General features: G+C 42.3%; 1 long non-coding RNA gene across 1 annotated transcript in view; it reads right to left on the reverse strand.

Moving 5' to 3' along the window:
• Positions 1-871: 871 nt before the first annotated feature.
• LOC142829482 (uncharacterized) overlaps positions 872-20,479 on the reverse strand; it is a 42,283-nt gene continuing 22,675 nt past the window's right edge. The window contains exon 3 of the long non-coding RNA XR_012903908.2: positions 872-1,002. This is a non-coding gene — a long non-coding RNA (uncharacterized LOC142829482). The remainder of the gene's footprint in view (positions 1,003-20,479) is intronic.

A 20,479-nucleotide genomic window follows, 5' to 3' on the forward strand; every position in this document is an offset into this window, starting at 1 on the left:
GCATCACCTCCATTTTGTCTTCAGTCTTGCTTCTCACATCTGGGGTAACTTCTTTTATCCTGTCCTGCAACGTGTTTGCAACCCATCTGAGTGTGGTGCCACCAGCAAATTTTATAAACACACTCAGTGTGTCATTATCTAAATCATTAATCTGAATATTGAATGCTATCAATCTCAGGATACCTCATGGATCCCAGAGAGTACATCTCCCCACTGTTTGTGCTCATTGGTTAACTGTCAGTCTTGAAAGAAGATATGCATTCTCTTAGGTTAGGTGTACTCTATAGCCTTTTTTCAGAAAAAGCTACACAAATTACGGTGCACAATTTGCGTAGCTTTTTCCAATTGCTTTTCCAGAAGAGGCTTTTCTGCCATTTGGCCTCATCTAGACAGGGCCAAATGGTGGAAAATCCTCCTCTTTCAGAGGAACCCTTATTCCTTGTAGAACAAGGTATTCAGGGATCCCCAAAAGGGCACATTTGTTCTTCCACAAAAAAAAGCGGAAGAGCAAATGCATTCCCTGGACACAGCAGAGTTTTTCCGGGATACTGAATGTGTCTGCTTTTCCTACAAAAATTTCAAAAAAAATGGATGCACACTTTCGCCATCCCTGTAAACCTCATTTTACAAGCCATAAAGGATGTGTAGAAAGAGCAGGTTTTTCCGAAATTTGGAGGGCCAAATTTCGGAAAAGCCTCTTTCGAAAGAAAATTTGAAAAATGTACTTACTGCAAATTGTGTATCTTTTTCCAATTTAACTGTGCAGTATAGACGCAACCCTAATTTCATCTAGGCCACATCCCCCCAGTTTGCTTATGAACACCTTGTGTGGGACTGTATCAAAAGACTTATTAAAAATCAAGATATAGCACACCTCCAGCTTCTGCCCAGCCACTAAGCCAGTGTCAAAGAAGGTAGGAAGTTTTATTTGCATGATTTGCTCTTCACAGATCCAGACTAGCTATTCCTTATAATCTTCTTATCCTCTAGGTACTTTGATACCTGAAAGATAATGGGAAATTATTAATTTCTAAGTTAAGCCAATTGGTTTATAGTTCCTCGAGTCCTTTGTTCTCCTTTTTAAAGAGAGATACTATGTTTGCCCTCTGCAGTCATCTGGGACCTCACCAATCTTCCTTGAGTTCTCAAAGTTAATAATTAACAGTTTTGAGATTTGTTTCAGCCAGTTCCTTAAGTACTCTAGAATGAATTTCAAGTAATCAGAGCCAAGTGATTACATGTAATATTCAGTATAAGTGGCACTTGATGTCATATTTTATTTGTTCATGTCTATAAGGATCTTTTAATGTACAGTAATGTATCTTTGACTTGGGTAGCGTTTTAAGATGAATTCAATGTTACTTCCCAGTGATTTTCTGTAGCGAAAGTGAGAGAAAGCCTAAATGCATCAGTCACAAGCCAAAGATCTAGCTAAAAATTATAACACATGGACCAAATTCATAAGAAATAGGCAGCTTCTCTACATTTCCTATGTTAATGGCTTGAATATTGAAAATTAGAAGGAAATGCACTCACATAATAATGTTACATATCAAAGGGCATGTCTACACTAGGAAATTATGTCAAAATAACTAAATTCAAAATAATAACTCCCAAAATAACAAAATCACAATAGCGTGTCCTCACTATGAAGGCTTCTTGAAATTACTTTGAGACAAGCTCTGTTATTATGGACATGCAACATCAATTTAGAGCCTCAGGAAACACTGGGAAGTAATTACTTCGAATTACTCTGGGCGGTAGTTATTTCAAAATAGCAGCAGTAGAGCATCCACACTAACATTATTTTGAAATAAGTATTTTGAAATTAGTACAGATTTCAAAATAAGCATCCCCCATTATTTCCAAATAACAGGCTGGGTAGTGTGGACGCTCTGCTTATTATTTAATGTAAGGTGGGTATTTTAAAATAGCTCCCTAGTGTAGACCAGGGCTAAGAGAGCAAAATAAAGCTCAGAACAGGTACAGTTGAGGTACAAACAGGTAATACTTTATGCAACTGAAGTAATGGTACATGCATAATTGTTTGAACCCTAATTCAACAAAGCACATAAGCAGATCCTTACATTTTATTGAAGTACAGAGGACTTAGCATATGCTTAAAGTTCAAGCACTTGTATATGCGATATGCTGAATAGGGGCCCTTAAGTATCCATTTGTGACCCTGATAGAACAAGTGTATTCATGTATTCTGTTTTGTATATTTTCTGTATTAACTATTTTGCATTTGCCATTAGCTTCTTCCTGCACACAAATATGCAAGATTAGGCCTTGTGTTACTGGATGGGTCTCCAATCTACCACACAAAAGCATAACATTAAATAGGATTCAAAATTGTCAGATGAGATTAATTAGACATTAAAACAAATTAGTTTGGGATATGGCAAGTTCTCCATCACACAGTGAAGACTGGCTATGTTTCAGAAAGGCATCCAATTTTGATCTAAAGACTCTTGTCACACCCATGATCATTTGTTCCAAAGTTAAATGGTCCTCACAATTGAAAATCTGACTTCTATGATAAAGAGGCTTGGCAAGGTTCAAATGAGCATCAACACTGATGTGCTTGTCCAAACCAGAATAAAGTTCCCCAGCTTCTAAACACCAGCTGCTTCTCACAACTGTCTTTGTTCCACAGCTGCCCACATGCTTGTGTCACTATTCCTAAGATGATATGCAAGATCATTTCCCATATCCATTTTCAAGTCCATCCTTAACACCCTTTCCTTTGGTAAAGCTTGCAAGAAATTAGGGTATGTCTACACTACCCCGCTAGTTCGAACTAGCGGGGTAATGTATGCATACCGAACATGCAAATGAAGCTTCACAGGGCTCGAACTAGGTAGTTCGGACTAGGATTCCTATTCCGAACTACCGGTACACCGGTAGTTCGGAATAGGAATCTAGTCCACGAGGAATAGGAACCTAGTCCACGAGGTGTACCGGTAGTTCAGAATAGGAACCTAGTCTGAACTACCTAGTTCGAGCCCCGTGTAGCCGCGCTACACGGGGTTCGAACCAGCGGGGATTTAAAAATGGCAGCTCCCCGCTTATGCAAATGAAGCCCGGGAAATTCAAATCCCGGGCTTCATTTGCATGTTCGGTATGCATACATTACCCCGCTAGTTCGAACTAGCGGGGTAGTGTAGACATACCCTTAGTTACTTCCGTCGTGAGGGCTACGTCTACACTGGCATGATTTTCCAGAAATGCTTTTAACGGAAAAGTTTTCCATTAAAAGCATTTTCGGAAAAGCACGTCTAGATTGGCAGGACGCTTTTCCGGAAAAGCACTTTTTCCGGAAAAGTGTCCATGGCCAATCTAGACGCGCTTTTCCACAAAAAAGCCCTGATCGTCATTTTCGCGATCGGGGCTTTTTTGCGGAAAACACTACTGTGCTGTCTACGCTGGCCCTTTTCTGGAACAGTTTTCCGGAAGAAGACTTTTGCCCGAACGGGAGCAGCATAGTTTTTCCGGAAAAGCAATGATGATTTTACATTAGATCGTCAGTGCTTTTGCGGAAATTCAAGCGGCCAGTGTAGACAGCTGGCAAGTTTTTCCGGAAAAGCGGCTGATTTTCCAGAATAACTTACCAGTGTAGACACAGCCATATATATGTTTTATATCCATTTTGCTCCCCAGTGCTCTGCTCTTGTACTTGCTAAGTAGATGTGTAATTTCACTGAGATGAACCTTTTACATGAAGACCATGCTAATGCTGGAAATAAAGTAGTATAGCTGTAGAAACCTTTCATTACATTTCAGTTGCGGTATGAAAATAAGTTATGTAGCTCTTGGTGTTTAATAGTTTGCTGATTGCACATCTTGCAGTTTGCAGCATTAGTACATTAGGTCAACAGTAATAAGTTTCCTCTCTAAATACAGGCAATACTATTGAATGTATATATTATTCCATCAAAAAAGCTCCATTGGGAGAGAATGAAAGCTGAACAGTTAGCACTAAGAAAGTCAAGGAAGGACATTGACATGGCCCCCACAAAGTGAACTCTGTCCCCTTTTGAAGGGCTGTTATGATTCAGTCTTTAGTTGCATTCAGAGGAGAAAGTAACTCAAATTTCTTACACTTACTCTTGTATTGCATCTCCCTCAGGGAGGGCATCAGGGCAGAGGGTTTGGACATGGGAGGTGCAGGAGTCAGGGCTGGGCTGTGTGAGGAGAGGCTCAGAGCAGGAAGTGGGTTATATGTGTAGGAGAAAAGGGTGCTATTTAGGGAGGGTAAGAGGGTTGGAACTCCCTGACCCCCGAGATACATACTGTTGCTTTCTGTTGCCTTTGGTTACTGTCAGGGAGCGAGAGAGACTCTCAGTGTGGGTCACTCACTCCCTGGAGGGGAGTGGGTCTCAGAGCAGAAGGTTGGGGCATGGGGGGTGCAGGAGTCAGGGTAGGGTGTGTGCGCTTTCCTCTTGCACATTTCTTTTCCTCCTGGCTGGGGAGGGGAGGGAGCCGAGGAGTGAGTGATGCACATTGTGCACTTCCCTCTTGCTCCCTCACAGCGACAAAGGAGAACAGCAAGCAGCATCTCAGTATGAATCTCTGTCTTCCCTAAACAGAGCCTGGGGGTGCTCAGATCTGGGGCAGGCTCAGACCGGTGGGGGAGTGCAGCCACAGCCAGCCCCTTTAAATTATCTGGCTGCCTGCTGCTCAGTGCAGCAGCCTGAAGGAAAGCCCCAAGAAACAGGCTGGGAACATGCCCTGCCTCCTGCTTCAGCTGAGTGCCCCAGCCTGCCGGCACCCAAGCGCACCAGCTGACTTTCATCTCTGGCTGCGTTATCATATTAATCCCATACTACTGTATAATCATACAATCTTCTCCATTACTGCAGCATTTTGCAACCAAGTTCCACTCTGGCATAAATAATGTATGGTAATCATCAGGCATCTCTTCATTGTGTTTGACTTTTTATGACACGTTCCTCTCTCTCAAGGCCTGTATTATAATCAATGTATTTAGCAGCCAAGGGACAGTGGACTAAAAAGAGAAATGATCTGCTCTAGCAAGTCAACTTGTAGAGTCCTGTATTTTCTTTTTATTTTTAAAAGTTGATTTCTATTCATTTTACCCACACCCTTGCCCCTTATTGTCAATGGAGATATAGGTTCGTCTGTCCAAAGAAATACCTCATGTTTGATCTGTGCAACAGTGGAAAAAACAGTTCATTAATAGCCACTGATTCTGTAAATCTTTACTCTTCTGATTAGTCCTAACCAAAGTGGGACTAATAATACAGTATGAGCAAGAGCCATTTACATGACAGAGTATAGTTTTGGGCTCAGAACTGACATTTTTTTCCAAGTTAGCAGATGCAAATCTAACAGCACAATCCCCCTGACTCTCATATTCAGATTCAAAATACAGTGAGTTTAAAGCTTACGTTTGCACTCAGATGATCCTGAGACAGCTCTCAGCAAGGTTAGTCCCCCCGAGGCAGAGTCAATTTACACCAATCTGTAAACTTCCACAAGCCATAAATGTCACCAAACGTTAGCATGGGTCTGGGTACCATGCTGCTTGTCCCTCAGCTCTGCTTCCTTTTTCCTGCATTTCTGGTACATAGATAGGAGTAGTGGCTTACGTCCCTCTATGCTGTTTTAGGAACACTGAAAAATCATTGTTAATCCATGAAGGATCAATCCAGGGTGAGTGAAAAAATATTAAAATCAGAGTATGCCTGCAGGGCAGTGCAAAGCAGCTACACCCATATCAGAATGTCTGTCCTCTCTTGTCATGACAATTACTATTAGAAATATTATTCACTTGTATTGGGGTAGAACTTAAGGACTCCAATCGAAGTCCTCATTGTGATAGGCACTGTACAAACATACAAGATGGTCCTGCCCCAAAGATCCCATAAATAATTAATATCCCCATAAATAATGTAGCTGGAGTCAACGTATCTTAAGCTGAGCTTGGTGTTACAGATTCTACAAAGCGAGGTTAACAGGGGAAATGCTCCTACTAACTTCCCTTACTCCTTGAGACACTGAAGAGTACCGGTGCCGACGGGGGCATTCTCAGTGTTTGATTTACTAGGTCTTTACTAGATCCACTAAATCAAACCCTGGAAGATCAATTGCAAGAGCGTCAATCCTCGGGAAAGTGGAGATGTGGCCCAATCAGATATGGCATGTAAATAAGCTAAAATATTACTTGAAACATAGCTGCTGATTCTGAAGCACCCACAGAAAAAATAGTGGATGCTAAACACCAACCAGTCTCCGCTATTTTGTGAGTCCTGTCAATCAGCTGTTGGCAGCTAGCAGGAGGTGGGGAGAGAGATACGAATGGGATGGGGAGAGATGGAGTGAAGGCAGGGCCGTGGAGGAAGAGGTGGAGTAGGGGCAGGAGCCTCAGGCGGAGATGGGTGGCACAACCACACAGATAAATGAAAGTCAGTGCCTGTCACTTGAAACATACTTAAGTTTTCAAAGCACCAATATAAGTCTAATTTGCCCCCAAATAGGTAAATCCAACAGCAATAGACTGCCATTAGTAGACTGCCTGGTCCCTCTGTTTATATGGCTTTAAGACAAGAGATAAAATAGGTCTACATAAATATCTGTAGTGCAAGGGATTTGGCTTAGTGGGTCATGGGAAATATGACTATATATTTTGTAGTGAATATTTCTTGGCTGGAAAAAAAGAAGCCAGTAACAGAACTAGAGGAGATTTGGAGAAAAGTCTCTTGTCTCTACCTCTTTATTCATGCTCTGCCGATAAGAGGAAAGGAAAGTAACAGAGAGAGATCAAAGTCAAGTACCAGGGCCAGCACCGTGGGAAACCCCAAATCCCTTTGGCTTGGAGTGGTAGCTAGGAAGAGCTGAGCCCTGCATGTGCCAAAGCCACTCACAGCGCTAGCATGAGAATCCTCACCACCACTCAGCTAAGCTCTGGAGTGGGAGGAGAGAAGCAATTTTCAGCTTGCTCACACCCTGAACCTGCAGGCTCCCATCTGGCAGAGGTTTAGCACCCTCTTCATCCACATCTCCACCACTGAGCAAGGGGCTGCTCCAGCCCCTAGGTATCCTTCCCTGCTGATCCACCTCTCTGGCCTGGCTTGCTGAAGTCTGAGCAGTCAGGTTCCTTGCCCCTTAATGCACAACTCATCCTTAGGGCATAACTCCTTCCTGCCTAGGCTATAAGAGGGAGACAGGAGATGGCTGGGTTATGTCAATGGCCAACAGCAGCCTAGAGGCATTAGCTGCTTTTTGACACTGTGTGGGAAGGAAGGAAGGAACAAATTGCTTTCAGCTGCACAGGAGTCAGAGGGGAGAAGAGCTTTGCAGACATGGGCTAGGTCATCCCTTCTTTGCATCTGAAAGCAGCTCCCCTCCCTCTCCCACACACAGTGCTCAAAGGCTGATGCTGGCCCCATTCTGTAGTGAACCCTGGCAGAAATCTGTGGAGAGGTGTCCCTAGTTCTGCATGCCCCACCTATGTGTTGCTGTGGAGAGTAGGATCTTTCCCAAGGGCTCAGCCAAACATGGAGGATGGAAAGCACCGGGTAGGTGGCTTGGGTCAGTCAGTTACCACCACATGTGTGAGAGATGTGTGAGAGTATGTGTGTAACCACTCTCCATGTTAACCCCAAAGCCTTAAAGAGAAAGTAAATAAAAACAATTCATCTACACAGTATTACTTTTTAACAGGGGTTCAGTCTACTTGATGTCAATTTGAACATTTGTATGATTGATTGCTGTTGAAGTCACTTGAATATGAGTAATTTTACCAGATGTCCTGTATTCAGTATAGGGAAATATGGTCACCCTACCCCTAAGGAACTCAGATATGGGAAAGCCAGCTGTGCTGTAAGCAATGCATAAATATGTTGAGATTAGGAGGTAAAGTAAGAGTCTAAAAAAAGGCTATTTTAGAAATCCTTTATAGAGAGTGGGTTTTGAGAAGGAATTTGGAGGAAGGTTGTCTGGTGAATGGGAAAAGGCAGGCTGTTCTAAGCTCAAAAGGTGACATGAAAGACAGAGCAGAACTTTGAGTGGGAGAATTCTATGAAGGGAGCAGATAGTAGGGAGGGTTGTGCCAATCAAAAGGGAGTGAGCGTAGGAGTACAAGTTAGGAAATGAGTGCAGAGAGATACGTGGAGTGTATAGGGCCCTGGAAATGAGGAGAAATCGTTTTAGGTAGAATAGTTGGAACACTTCTAGCAACTACTTTTAGCTTGTGAGTAGTCAGTCTAGCAAGCAGTAGGAGTCACTCAGTAGTGGGCATTTAAAACAAGTGAGACCACTAGACATTTTACTTAAAGGACCAGGCAGAGAGATTTAATAGGTCTTTCCTCACACTAATTTCTGTGACCTAGTGGGGATGGGGAGTTGGTTATTGTTCACTGAAGAAATCATAAAGGAATTGGGTACCCTACCACTTACATCAAGTTATGGTATTTTATCTTAGGCACCCAGAAAATTGGCATCCAAAATCAGTTAACACAGTGGCATCCCAGAGAACAGGATTAGGAGAACTGGACTCAGTGTCCCAGGGGAAGGCAGGCCAGTCTGACTCAGATTCATGAAATCCATATATGCAGTGCAGTAGTTTCTGAAGTGCTAGGAGCTGTACATGCAAGTGGTAAAAGGGAGAATTTACAAATTTGAGTCCCAACCCTCCAAAGATTTAAATTCATGTTTAATATTTACATACTCAGTAATCTCAAGTGCAATGGAGCAGCTCAGTGTATAAAGATAAGCACCTGTATCAGACACCACAGGGCTGTGGCGTTGGTTGACGACAAAATACAGAAGGATAAAAGCAGCAAAAGGGTGGCTCTGGGGGAGGAATTCAATTGAAGTAACAATCTGAGCATGTTTTTCACATAGCTGAGCACTGTGTAGCTTGCCACCTGCCTAGCTATTATCCATTACCACTGTTTGATGGGTGGGGTGTAGCACTGGTTTGGTTTAGCAAGCTATCACTAAGCCCTGGGCTGTGTCCACACTGCACCCCTTTTCCAGAAAAGGGATGCAGATGAGACAAGTCGGAATTGCAAATGAAGCAGGGGATTTAAATATCCCCCACTTCATTTGTATAAACATGGCTGCCGCTTTTTTCCAGCTCGGGGCTTTGCCAGAGAAAAGCGCCAGTCTAGATGGGATCTTTTGGAAAATAAAGCCTTTTCCGAAAGGTCCCTTATTCCTGAATTTAAGAGGAATAAGGGACCTTTCGGAAAAGGCTTTATTTTCCGAAAGATCCCGTCTAGACTGGAGCTTTCCTCCGGCAAAGCCACGATCCGGAAAAAAGCGGCAGCCATGTTTATACAAATGAAGCGGGGGATATTTAAATCCCCCGCTTCATTTGCAATTCCGACTTGTCTCATCTGCATCCCTTTTCCAGAAAAGGGATGCAGAGTAGACACAGCCCTGGTGTACACTACCGAGTTATTTCAAAATAACCTCTCTTATTTTGAAATAATGAGCAGAGCGTCCACACTACCAAGCCCGTTATTTTGACACTGCATGTACTCCTGCTTTCCTTGGGGAATAAGCTTATTTTGAAATAGTTATTTTGGAAGTTTTATTTCAAATGTAGTTATTTTGAAATAATTTCCTAACACAGACATGCCCTAAGAATGCAGCAAATTTTCTTCTGCTACTTGCAAACTGGGGGCTCTATAGCCAAGCATGAGGGTCTGAAAAGAGCCAACTTAAAGCAAAGTGGGGTGAGTTCTATGTACTTAGCTGTCTTAGGAAGCAATTGGCTTTCTCTCCCAGTCTTTGGATTCTTGCATGTTGTCATTCTGAACTCCAGGAAACAAAACATTTGCAACTGTCGGTTGCATAAAAGCCTCCGCCCAAGCTATTACTTGATTTTACACATGGATTTTCTGGAAATACACTAAACTGTAAGGTCCTGCCAACACATGACTTAGAGACTGACAAAAACTTCCTGCTGACTGCATTGCTGCGTGTGTGGTGGTGGTGGTGGTGGGGGAGGAGCGTAGTTATGGTCTAAGTCACTTCATTTGTAAATGATTCTCTGAAGCTTTGTAATTGTTTCAGCTGCATTGCCTTTTAAACTCTGCAACTTGTAATCTTTGTAAAACCTTGCAACTTTGTAACTCTTAGCAACTTTGCTTTATAAATTCAGAAAATTACTGTAAACTTGGTGATTGTTGAGCCTTGAAATTCTGTAATCTTTGTAACTCTCAGCCACTTTGCTTGTAACTTGCTCTAAACTGCACTCTCCCCGGATATGAATGTGTGTGTGTGTGTATGAGTGGAGACTATTGAGGGTTTGTGATTAGAAACTGCAAGGCTGAGCAGGTGGAGCCAGGTAATGAGTCATCAGACCAATCAAGGAGACATTGCTGCTCTGCTGGATCAAAGGAAGTGCTCCCTGGTGGGCATGCTCCCTGGTGAGGAATGTGGGTAAGTCACAGGGGTTGTACAGAGGCTATAAAAGGAGAGCGTATGTGGCAGAAACCCTCTTTTCTGAGGAGCTCCTCTTTTTGCAGCCAGTTTCTTTTCTGGCCAGCTCCCTAGCCATGATCAGCAGAGAGACCCTCCAGGTGTAACATGCCTTGGCTCCTTCTGCAACCCATATGCCTGTGTAAGTGTGTGGGTGCCCGAAGGCAGGGATGAATGAATGTGTGCGTGTTTGTGAGAGATAGCTGGTTCCCCTTTAGTTTAAATCTGTAGTGGCAGCCCTAGCCTCTTCAATTTAACCATACAGTGCATATAGTGGAGTGTTAATTCCTCAATGAATAAATCCATACTAGTGTAACCCTGGGTAGGCTCCAGTGGGAAGTTTTTGAGTAACACTGTCCTGCAGGCATATATATGTTTTATAGAACTCCTCCATGTGGATGATGTTAACATAACAAAAGGCATCACAGCAGAAGTGATCAAAGCATTGTTTCACCCAAAATAATTGTGAAAAACAAGCTGCAGGGCAAGTAGTAACCAAACTCTTTGGTACATTCCTAGTAGTAGCAGCAGTGTGGAGAGAAAATCAGCTGAATTAAGAACAAAATTTGGAGTTAGATTTTATACAGAGAGAAAGAAAAGAAACTTGCCTGTTTTTCCAATTCTTTTCCCCTTCAATCAAATCCATTTGTCTCTGCTCTAATGCTGTGTCATAGTTTTGACTGTTTAGTTCACATTCTAATCACATGTTTCTCTTTGGATCCTCAGTCCTTTCCTCCTGCCTTCCCCACCTTTTTCCCCCTCCTCTTTCATTCTCTCATCTCACTTAGGTCTGAACTTCTTGCTCAGAAGCCCATATGGTATTGCCTTGCTGTATCTCATATTATAGTTTGTCCCATAATAGTCACTTTAAGCCCAAATCGGAAACTTTCCCTCATACTGAGTAGTACTTGTTCAAATGAATAGTGAGAAAGTGATGCTCAGTCCCAGGCCAATCTACCATGGCCTTTAAAATGTTCTTTCATGCCAGGAATACACTAAGAATGTATCTAAACCCTCCCTAAAAACACGGGAGCACATGGAGTGAAGAATCTCTTCTCCCTTTGTACCCCAAGCAGAGGCCATACAAAATTGGAGAATACTTTGAGCTAGGGATGCAAGCTCAGAGTAACAAACAGGAATTTCTGATAAGTGGCTTCCAATTATTCATTGTAGAGCTGTCTGAATTCGGAGGCAGCTCTGCACACAGCCTGTCATTATGATGATACAACAGTGGAGCTTCACACAAGCTTCTTATTTACACTGTGTGTACTTTAGGTACAGTACTGCCTGGAGCTCTGGCTGGGATGAAATATCTTCTTCTCATCTCAAAATGCAGTTTGTCATCACACAATCATAGAAAATTATAGAATACTAGAACTGGAAGGGACCTTGAGAGGTCATCAAATCCAGTCCCCTGCCCTCATGGCAGGACCAAGCACCATCTAGATCATTCCTGATAGACATCTATCCAACCTGTTCTTAAATATTTCCAATGGTGGAGATTCCACAACATCCCTAGGCAATTTATTCCAGTGTTTAATGAAGCAATGGGCTTGAATTGCAGCAAGGGAGGTTTAGGTTGGACATTAGGAAAAACTTCCCAGACAGTTGGGAAATTTTTCCTAACGTCCAACTTAAATCTCCCTCGTTATAATTTAAGCCTATAGCTTCTTGTCCTATAATCAGGGGCCAAGGAGAACAATTTTTCTCCCTCCTTGTAACTCCTTTTAAATATTTGAAAACTCCTATCATGTCCCCCGTCAGTCTTCTCTTTTCTAAACTAAAGAACCCCAATTCTTTCAGTGTTTCCTCATAGCTCATGTCTTCTAGACCTTTAATCATTTTTGTTGCTCTTCTCTGGACCTTCTCAAATTTCTCCACATCTTTCTTGAAATGTGGCACCCAGTACTGGACACAATACTCCAGTTGAGGCCTAATCAGTACAGAGTAGAGTGGAAGAATGACTTTTCGTGTCTTGCTCACAACACTCCTGTTAATGCATCCCAGATTCTAGGACCCAGAATCATGTTTGCTTTCTTTGCAAACAGTGGCTTGCTGTTGACTCTTATTTAGCTTGTGGTCCACTATGACCCACTATCATCAACATCACCACCACAAAGAGCTTTCTCAGAAATCCATAATGCCTACACTGTGTATCATCTTAAAAACAAACAAAATACTCAAGGTTATGGTATCAGGGAGCAAGACTTTTGAGACCAAAATTGGGATCTCTTTGGCATCTAAATGCATAACTTCCATATGGGGCACAGTGTGACAATCTCAACCAATGGCTAAGAATGAAATTGACTTGAGATTGAGTATGGTATAGACTTCACACATTTTCCTGTGTAGAGGAAGCAGTTGCTGTCTTAAGGAATCCATGCCAGTGAACTCAAAGGCAGCTGTCTACACTGGCCACTTGAATTTGCGAAAGAACGCTGATGATCTAATGTATGATCGTCAGTGTTCTTCCACAAATACAATGACTCTCCCGTTCAGGAAAAAGCCCTCTTGCGCAAATGCTTTTGTGCAAGAAGGCCAGTGTAGACAACTGAGAACCGTTTTGTGCAAAAAAGCACCGATGGCGAAAATGGCGATCAGGGCTTTCTTTTGCGCAAAAGCGTCCGTGCCAATCTAGACGCTCTATTCCGCAAATGCTTTTAACAGAAAAACTTTTCCATTAAAAGCATTTGCAGAAAATCATGCCAGTCTAGACGTAGCCAAAGATTTTATAGAATCAAGAATGAAATTAAGTTTTAAATTGACTAGTGCAAACAAACTTTTTCTCTAAAACTTTCTAATGCAAGTTTCGTAAGTATTAATTTTTGGTCTACATGGAGAAAAAACTTCATAAAAGAGTCAACAATTAAAATCTTCTCAAGATCTAGTGCTAGAAAAGGAGAAAACTGTGATAGGATTCTACTGCCAGTTAACTTTCAACCAGAATTGGACATTTATTTTAGTTTTTGTCACCTGATACTAGACAGTGGCAGTTACAGAATGTTGTTATAAACTTGAGGAAGGAATTTGTATGGCCTCTCCCGTTGTTTAGTGCATAGATTAAAGGCAAGGGTTATTACTTTTTTCCCCCCGCATATGGAGGCATTTCTTGGGTAGTGTATTGAAAACTGTTACAACAACACGTTATCACTTTAAGAATAAACCTGGGTCTGCTTGCAAGTTAGGGAGTTCTATAGGGAACCATTCAATCAGGATCTTCTACAGTCAGACTGCAAAGAACCAGCAGTCTGGCTGAGTAGGATGAGTTGGACCTCATGTCTGGGGAGCAGCCTTCTTTGTCTCTTTGTTTGCATTTGTGTTTTTGTTTCCGTTTATGGGTTTCATTTGTTCGCATGTGTTCATGTTCTGGATTTTAAGAAATAAAGTAGTGTGTAGCAACCTTCCCAAAAGAATACTTTATGTTGGTATCTATCTTCCCTTAAGTGTATGCCACGAACATAACATTTAGGGTCTGAGCCAATACCTTTTGAGGTTAGTGAAAAGACACTACAGTTGTCATTCATCAAGAAAATCACCTGTAAGCTTGGAAGGAATGATAAATAATCACTGCAATATTTGCTTTGTGGAATGGCCACAGAATGTGTCTATTAGATGAGTTGTTCACATCTCCCTGAGCATGCCCAAACCTGACCATAGTTGAACTTTAATGAGGTATTTGAGCAGAACAGACCAAGGTGATCTAATTATAGTCTTTTGTGGGAGCAGCTTTTGTTCCCAATGGGACCTGGCCTATTTTCAGAACAGAGTGGCTGGAAGGAAAGGATTGGTTTACCTGTTTTCATTACTGAAAGCTAACCTGACTGAAGGTAACAGACTGTGCCCCTGTGTGCTTATTGAGAAGATCCATTTCCATTAAAAAGCCTCTTTGCCAGCCAAAGCTCAGCGTAAAAATCCAAATAGCTGGCATTCAAAGAATGTTTGATTGAAGTTCAAAGACAAGGAGAGAGGCTGCTGTCAGAGGCATGTGGGAAAAAAATTCATCCCATATTAAATTTGAAAGTTTTTTGTCCATTAGCTCTTTTCAGAATTTGACAAAAAAAGGGCTTTAAATAATTTATATTAACATAGCGCCTTTCATTTTCACAGTCTATCATGTGGCACCATGGAAATGCACCTGGTGCTCATACAAGGGGTATTGGCTATCCATGGGGCTCAAACTTCATTGCACTGTAACCCCCTATTGACAATAAACATTTCTACATGGCCCCAGGAGGGGGGACTGAGCTCACCTGAGCCCCACTGCCCTGGGAAGGGGTGGGGGTGCAAAGTCAAAGCCTATGGACTGAAACCTCAGATAGAGAGCCTAACACCTGAGCCTTGCCAGCCAGGATTTTTATAGTGCCCCTTCCTGTCCCACCACTCTGCTTCCAGAGTTCAGGTCATGGCCAGGTGGCTTGCAACATTCCCTTTGTGTCTGAGGGGACGCCATCTTCCTTGCTGCATATATATTTGCTTTTTCTACCATCTGTAGACAAAAGTACAAGCCTACCTGCAACGTAAGCCATGTGAGTATGTCTGTGCTCCTTAAAATTTGAAGTGCGACTCCAAGTAATATAGTTTTATCAAGGCTGATACTTAGAGACCCCCTAAACTCTCTCTTCCCAGCAGGCTGGTCGACATCCAAAGCCGTGATGTGTCTCACAGTAATACAAGTGCAGTGGGTAAGATCTGAAATATAGATTTTTGGGGAGGAACAATGTCTCTGATGCTTAGGTAATGAGCCAAAGAATCCTTTTGTAACAGCCTCCACTGGAGTCAGCAGATACTGAACTCTCTTCACCATGTAACATGCTTGTAACAATTTGAAACTGTGCCCCATGGTACATGCCCAGTGCAGGAAACAACGAGCAGTCTCCTTCAAGCACTCCTAAATATCATACCTCTAATTACACCTTCACTTGTAGGACCCAGGTCAAATCTCATCCACTTCTCTGTAGCAAAAACAGTTACCCTCCAATCATTGTGAGGTGCTGTGTGTGAAATGACTTTAGCAGTGCTAGACACCAGTCTCTACTGAGGAGCTTCCATACAAAATGATCATGAGTATCACAACCCCCAATTATAAGTGGCAAAACTTTTTGTCACCATCAGCAGAGAGGAATTGACCTGGTTACAGGTTAGCCGCATTTCTGTCCCCTTTCTGGTCTAATTATGTAATACTGTCAGGCAGAACTGAACTTGGGACCACTGGAACTTAGTGCGTGAGCTAAAAGCCAACTGGCTCTCAGCTAAGGCTAAACAGCAAACTCATTCATTCTCTCTGTAAGTGGTCTAAGTGCAGTAGGTAGGACAGTACACCACACCCAGAAGGTGTTACAATTACACCCTTCACCGGCGGTGGGATTCTCCAATTCTCTCACTCATAGGTACGCCTACAAAACGGTGCTATTTCGGGATAATATCCATTATTTACATTCAAAATAATGGGCTTCTTATTCCAGCTTCCTGTAAACCTCGTTGCATGAGGATTAAGGAAGACGCCAGAACAGCGATTTATTTCAAAATTTAGTGCTGTATAGATAGCACCAAATTTCAAAATAAGCTACACAATTTGTATAGCTCAGATTGTGTAGCTTATTTTGACTTAAGGGTGCAATGTAGACACACTCTGAGGCTACATCTACACTGGCATGATTTTGCGCAAATACTTTTAATGCAAGAGTTTTTGCATTAAAAGTATTTGTGCAAGAGGGCATCTATTTTGTTCCAGGACTCATCGTAAGAACGATGCGCTTTTGTGCAAAAGTGTGTCTACATTGGCGGGACGCTTTTGCGCAAAATCTTGCTACTGTAGACACAGCCTAAATGTTTAAGGATGGTAAGCGAGCCAGAGGAACCTTCTTCAGATACTCCCAGTTAACAAAGTGCTTGATAACAAAGCTTTCACTGTACCATTTTTTAAAATTTCTTGACATTTCCTCAAACCCACTACAGTTGTAGGTAGAAAATTCATACCTAATCTAAAATAATTAACCATTGCCAGGAACCACTGGACATCCTTTCATTGACTGAGGATGTAGCATCACTTCAATGGTTCAATGCCTTTGTCAGGAATAATATCTACATCAAAAATCATTTCTGTAATACCTAAAACACATTTCTACCTATCTCATTTCAAATTTGCAGCTCTAATTGCATCCAAAATTTCCCAAAGGCTACACTCATGCTCCCCTTTAATTGAGGTGTTGACACTCCTAAGATGTTTATATGGTTTTGTGGTATGCTCTTGGTGTTGAAGCTATGTTGATGGGGAGGTGTAAGAATCTGTATTTTCCCCAATGGGCACTAAATGTGCATAGCAAAGCTTTAATTTTAGCTGTCAAGAAACTGAGGAGGCATCCAATGTACTGAAATATTGGCAGTTTACTTTTTAAAGCCTTGCTGAAATCTTTCAGATCAAAGCATATGCAGAGTGGAAATTATTTATCCCACCAATGAGCAAGGTGCTCACCCATTCCATTGGCTCCTCAGTTTTTTTATATGATTTGCATTGCTTCCATCCTTGCAAACTCAGTCTTGAGGTGATCACTGAGTGGAAATAAAACCTTTCTACATGGATGGATAACTGGAGAGGTCTGCCTGTTCCTCTGGATTGTATGTTCACCCTGCAAGCAACCCAATAGGATTGTGATATTTCTGAATGAGTGTCTCATATTCAGTATGATCCTGGGGGGGAGGGGGGAGAGAATTTGTTTTACCAGACTGAGTTTTTCACAGGCAGACAGGCCTAAAAATGGTGTTACCTCCTTTGGTACTTCAGTGAATTGTAAAAACATCCTGCAGAGCCTTACATTTGATGCTAACAGTACCCCTCCCCTTCATTGGTATATTTGTTCCAGAATAACCAGTTACCTTCTTTGTTGGTCCCACTTTTGATCTTATTTCCAGCCTCTGACAAAAACAAAAGTAGCTGGTGTGGCCTGGTAATGCGATGCACCAGTAAGAGAGTGTCCCACTGGGGGCAGGACTCTGGGTGCTGATGACCACTATGGACAGGTAAAGTTTCTGTTCAGGTGCTGAGCATGGGTGGTCCACCCATCACCTTCTGCCCCTATCCCTTTCCTTCTAACTTCCTCCCACACAGGAGCCCAAACCCTCACTAAAACACACACGCGCACTTCTGGTCAGACAGTTAAAGGTGGAGGAGTGAGGCCCCAGCCCTGGTGGGCCCCAGCCACTCTGAGCTCCTGTGGGGTTCAGACATAGTGCACCCTCCAGGAATCCAGTGGCTGGGCAGTGCCGTCACTGAACCTTTGCCAGCCCTGGGGATCCAGGAGCAGGGCAGTGTGGTGGCTGCACTCCCAGCCTCAAGCTCTCCCCAACCCTCAGCTACTCATGCCACAACTCCACTGCCCTGGGCCTCCCACAATTCCAACCACCTGTCCTGACACTCCCACACGCTGCTCTGACTCCTGCCCTGAGCATCCCCCCCATTCCATCCCACACTAAAATTGTCAAAATAATGTTGAGCTGGGGGACTTCTTACTGATTCCTGTAACCTTCATTTTATGAGGTGTAAGGAAAGTCAGAGGAAAAGTGTTCTCAGATTTCCTGCTGTGCAGAGAGGACCAGAAGCCAGAATAAGCTATTTTGACTTCAGCTACGCAATTGACATAGCACAAGTTGTGTGGTTTATTTTGCCTTTAGCTCTGCTGTGTAGAGGTGCCTTAGTCTCTAAGGCTAAGTCTACACTATAAAGAAAAGTCAGAAAGGTACACAAATTGCGAATTGCAATTAGTGTATCTTTTCCCGCTTCTCTTTCGAAAGGGCTTTTCTGAAATTTGGCGCGTCTACATGGCGTCAAATTTTGGAAAAACCTTCTCTTTCAACACATCCCTTCTTCCACGTGAAATGAGGTTTACATGGATGGCAAAAGGAGGAGTCCACTTTTTCAGAAATGTTTCCAAAAAAGAGGATGTGTTCCTTAAATATGGTATAGCTTTTCTGGGATACTGGAGCTGCAATCTAGACGTAGCCTAAGGTGTAATAGGACTCGTTGTCTAAGCTCCTATGTGCACTATGAATGGCATAATTGTTTAATTCACTTTCAATTGATAGTATCCACTCACACATCAGCTTTGCTTGATCCTACCTTATCTACATAAAACTCCTAAATTAGATTGTGTTCAACTGCATGCACTTGATTTTTTCTGTATTTGGGATCTGCAGCATTTTGCAAAATTATTTTCCCATGTGTATGTCAGTTTGCCAAAGGCAAATGTCTGTTTTGGGCCAAGCTGTGAGCCGATCCACATCTTCCACATAATAGACTGTACTCAGTCTCTCCAGAAGCAGTGTTTTTCATAGTGGTTGGTTCCACTTTTTGATCTGACCTTTTCAAATGTCCTTTAGTACATGGACAATCCCTTCTGGTGAATTCAGCTCTTTGGCTTGTACTTTCACTGTTTCTGCTGCCCTGGAGAGATTTTTCTAGTTAAATCTCCTTTACAGAGCAGCAGTCTTTAATGCCACAAAAGATGTTGGCTCTGACTGGAGATTGTCAACTCACCAAAGTCACAAGGACTGTAATTCTGTGACATGTTGCTCTAGGTGGCATCAAGTTTTTATATGCCTATGAAAATGTGTCTCAAAGAACTCATTCTTTTCACCATGCAAAGTTCCCCAAATGTCAGTAATCTGTATTTTCCTTAACTTCATCTCTTCACCTTTTTCAAACTTAAAGTTCTTATGAATATCCAATGCTTCTGCCTCAACAACATGCAAAAAACTAAGGATTTCACTTTATCATTTTCTCTTCTGCCCCCATGGCTGCTCAATACTATTCAAATCTGTTAGAAAATTTTCCAGGTCTCTGCAATGTCACCTGACAATTGCAGAGTGGATGGAGGTTGCAGCATATCCATCTTTGTCTTTCTTTCCTTCCTCATAACACTCTGTGCCGGTGGGAAATAGTTCTCCCATTGGCACAATAAACCGTATGTCAGTGGGAGAAGCTCTCCTGCTGACAGTGCTGTGCACGCTGGCATATATAGATCAGTGTACTTTGGTTCACTCAGGCTACGTCTAGACTGCAGGCTTCTTTCAGAAGAAGCTTTTCTGGAAGAGATCTTCCGAAAAAACTTCTTCTGAAAGAGCATCCACACTGCCAAAGCACATCGAAAAAGCAATCTGCTTTTTCGAAAGATAGTGTCCATTCAGTGTGAATGCTATCTCGCATTTAAGCTGTGGTTACTATGGATGGAATAGCCACCAGGGCACTTGTACTTTTTCCTCTTTTCTCTTCCTTCAAAATAACTCCCTCTTCCCTGTCCACAAATGCCTTTTTCCACAAAAGCTATGTTAGAAAAAGCCTTCTTCCTCCTAGAGAGAGGTTTACAAATGTTGGAAAACCCCTCTATTCCTTCCATTTTCTTTTGAAAGAACATGATTAGTGTGGATATAAGTGACTTTTTTTAGAACATTGGCTGTTTTTCTGAAAAAAACTCTGTAGTGAAGACATATCCCCGAGGAGCAGCTTATTCACACCATTGGGTAACACACATTATACCAAAGAAAGATGTAATGTAGCCCTCGCCTTCCTGTGCAGGTCTAAGTATCTATAATTTGGAAGCTCTTAAAGTACGTTTATCAACAAGTGAAACAAAGCATTAAAATAAGTTTTGAAGACAAAGCCGCAATGCATATTTAGTCTCATCTAATCTTATGTTTTCACTGCAAGCCAAATTAAATGGCATTCTCTCTTCAGCAACAGAAAGAGATCCGTGTTCTATACTATTTTTAGGAGTCGGGGAAGTCTTGGCTCCCAGGCTGGTGCCATTTTATCTTCACAACTTGTCTCAGATTGTTCTCCCATTTTTGGTGAAGCAGTGTTCTCTGGAGTCCAACTCTCTGTGTATGCCCAACTCTCTGTGTATGCCTGAGCCTAATTACCAGAACTCTTAGCTAGATCCGACCTAGCAGTCAGCTGAAATATTGCTCAATGAACTGGTTAAACAAAGCCTTGCTGTGAAATCTTCCTTTCCCCCCTCCCTAAGCCATC

This window comes from Pelodiscus sinensis, chromosome 4, assembly GCF_052426305.1.
Source record: "Pelodiscus sinensis isolate ZL-2025 chromosome 4, ASM5242630v1, whole genome shotgun sequence".
Taxonomy (NCBI): domain Eukaryota; kingdom Metazoa; phylum Chordata; order Testudines; family Trionychidae; genus Pelodiscus; species Pelodiscus sinensis.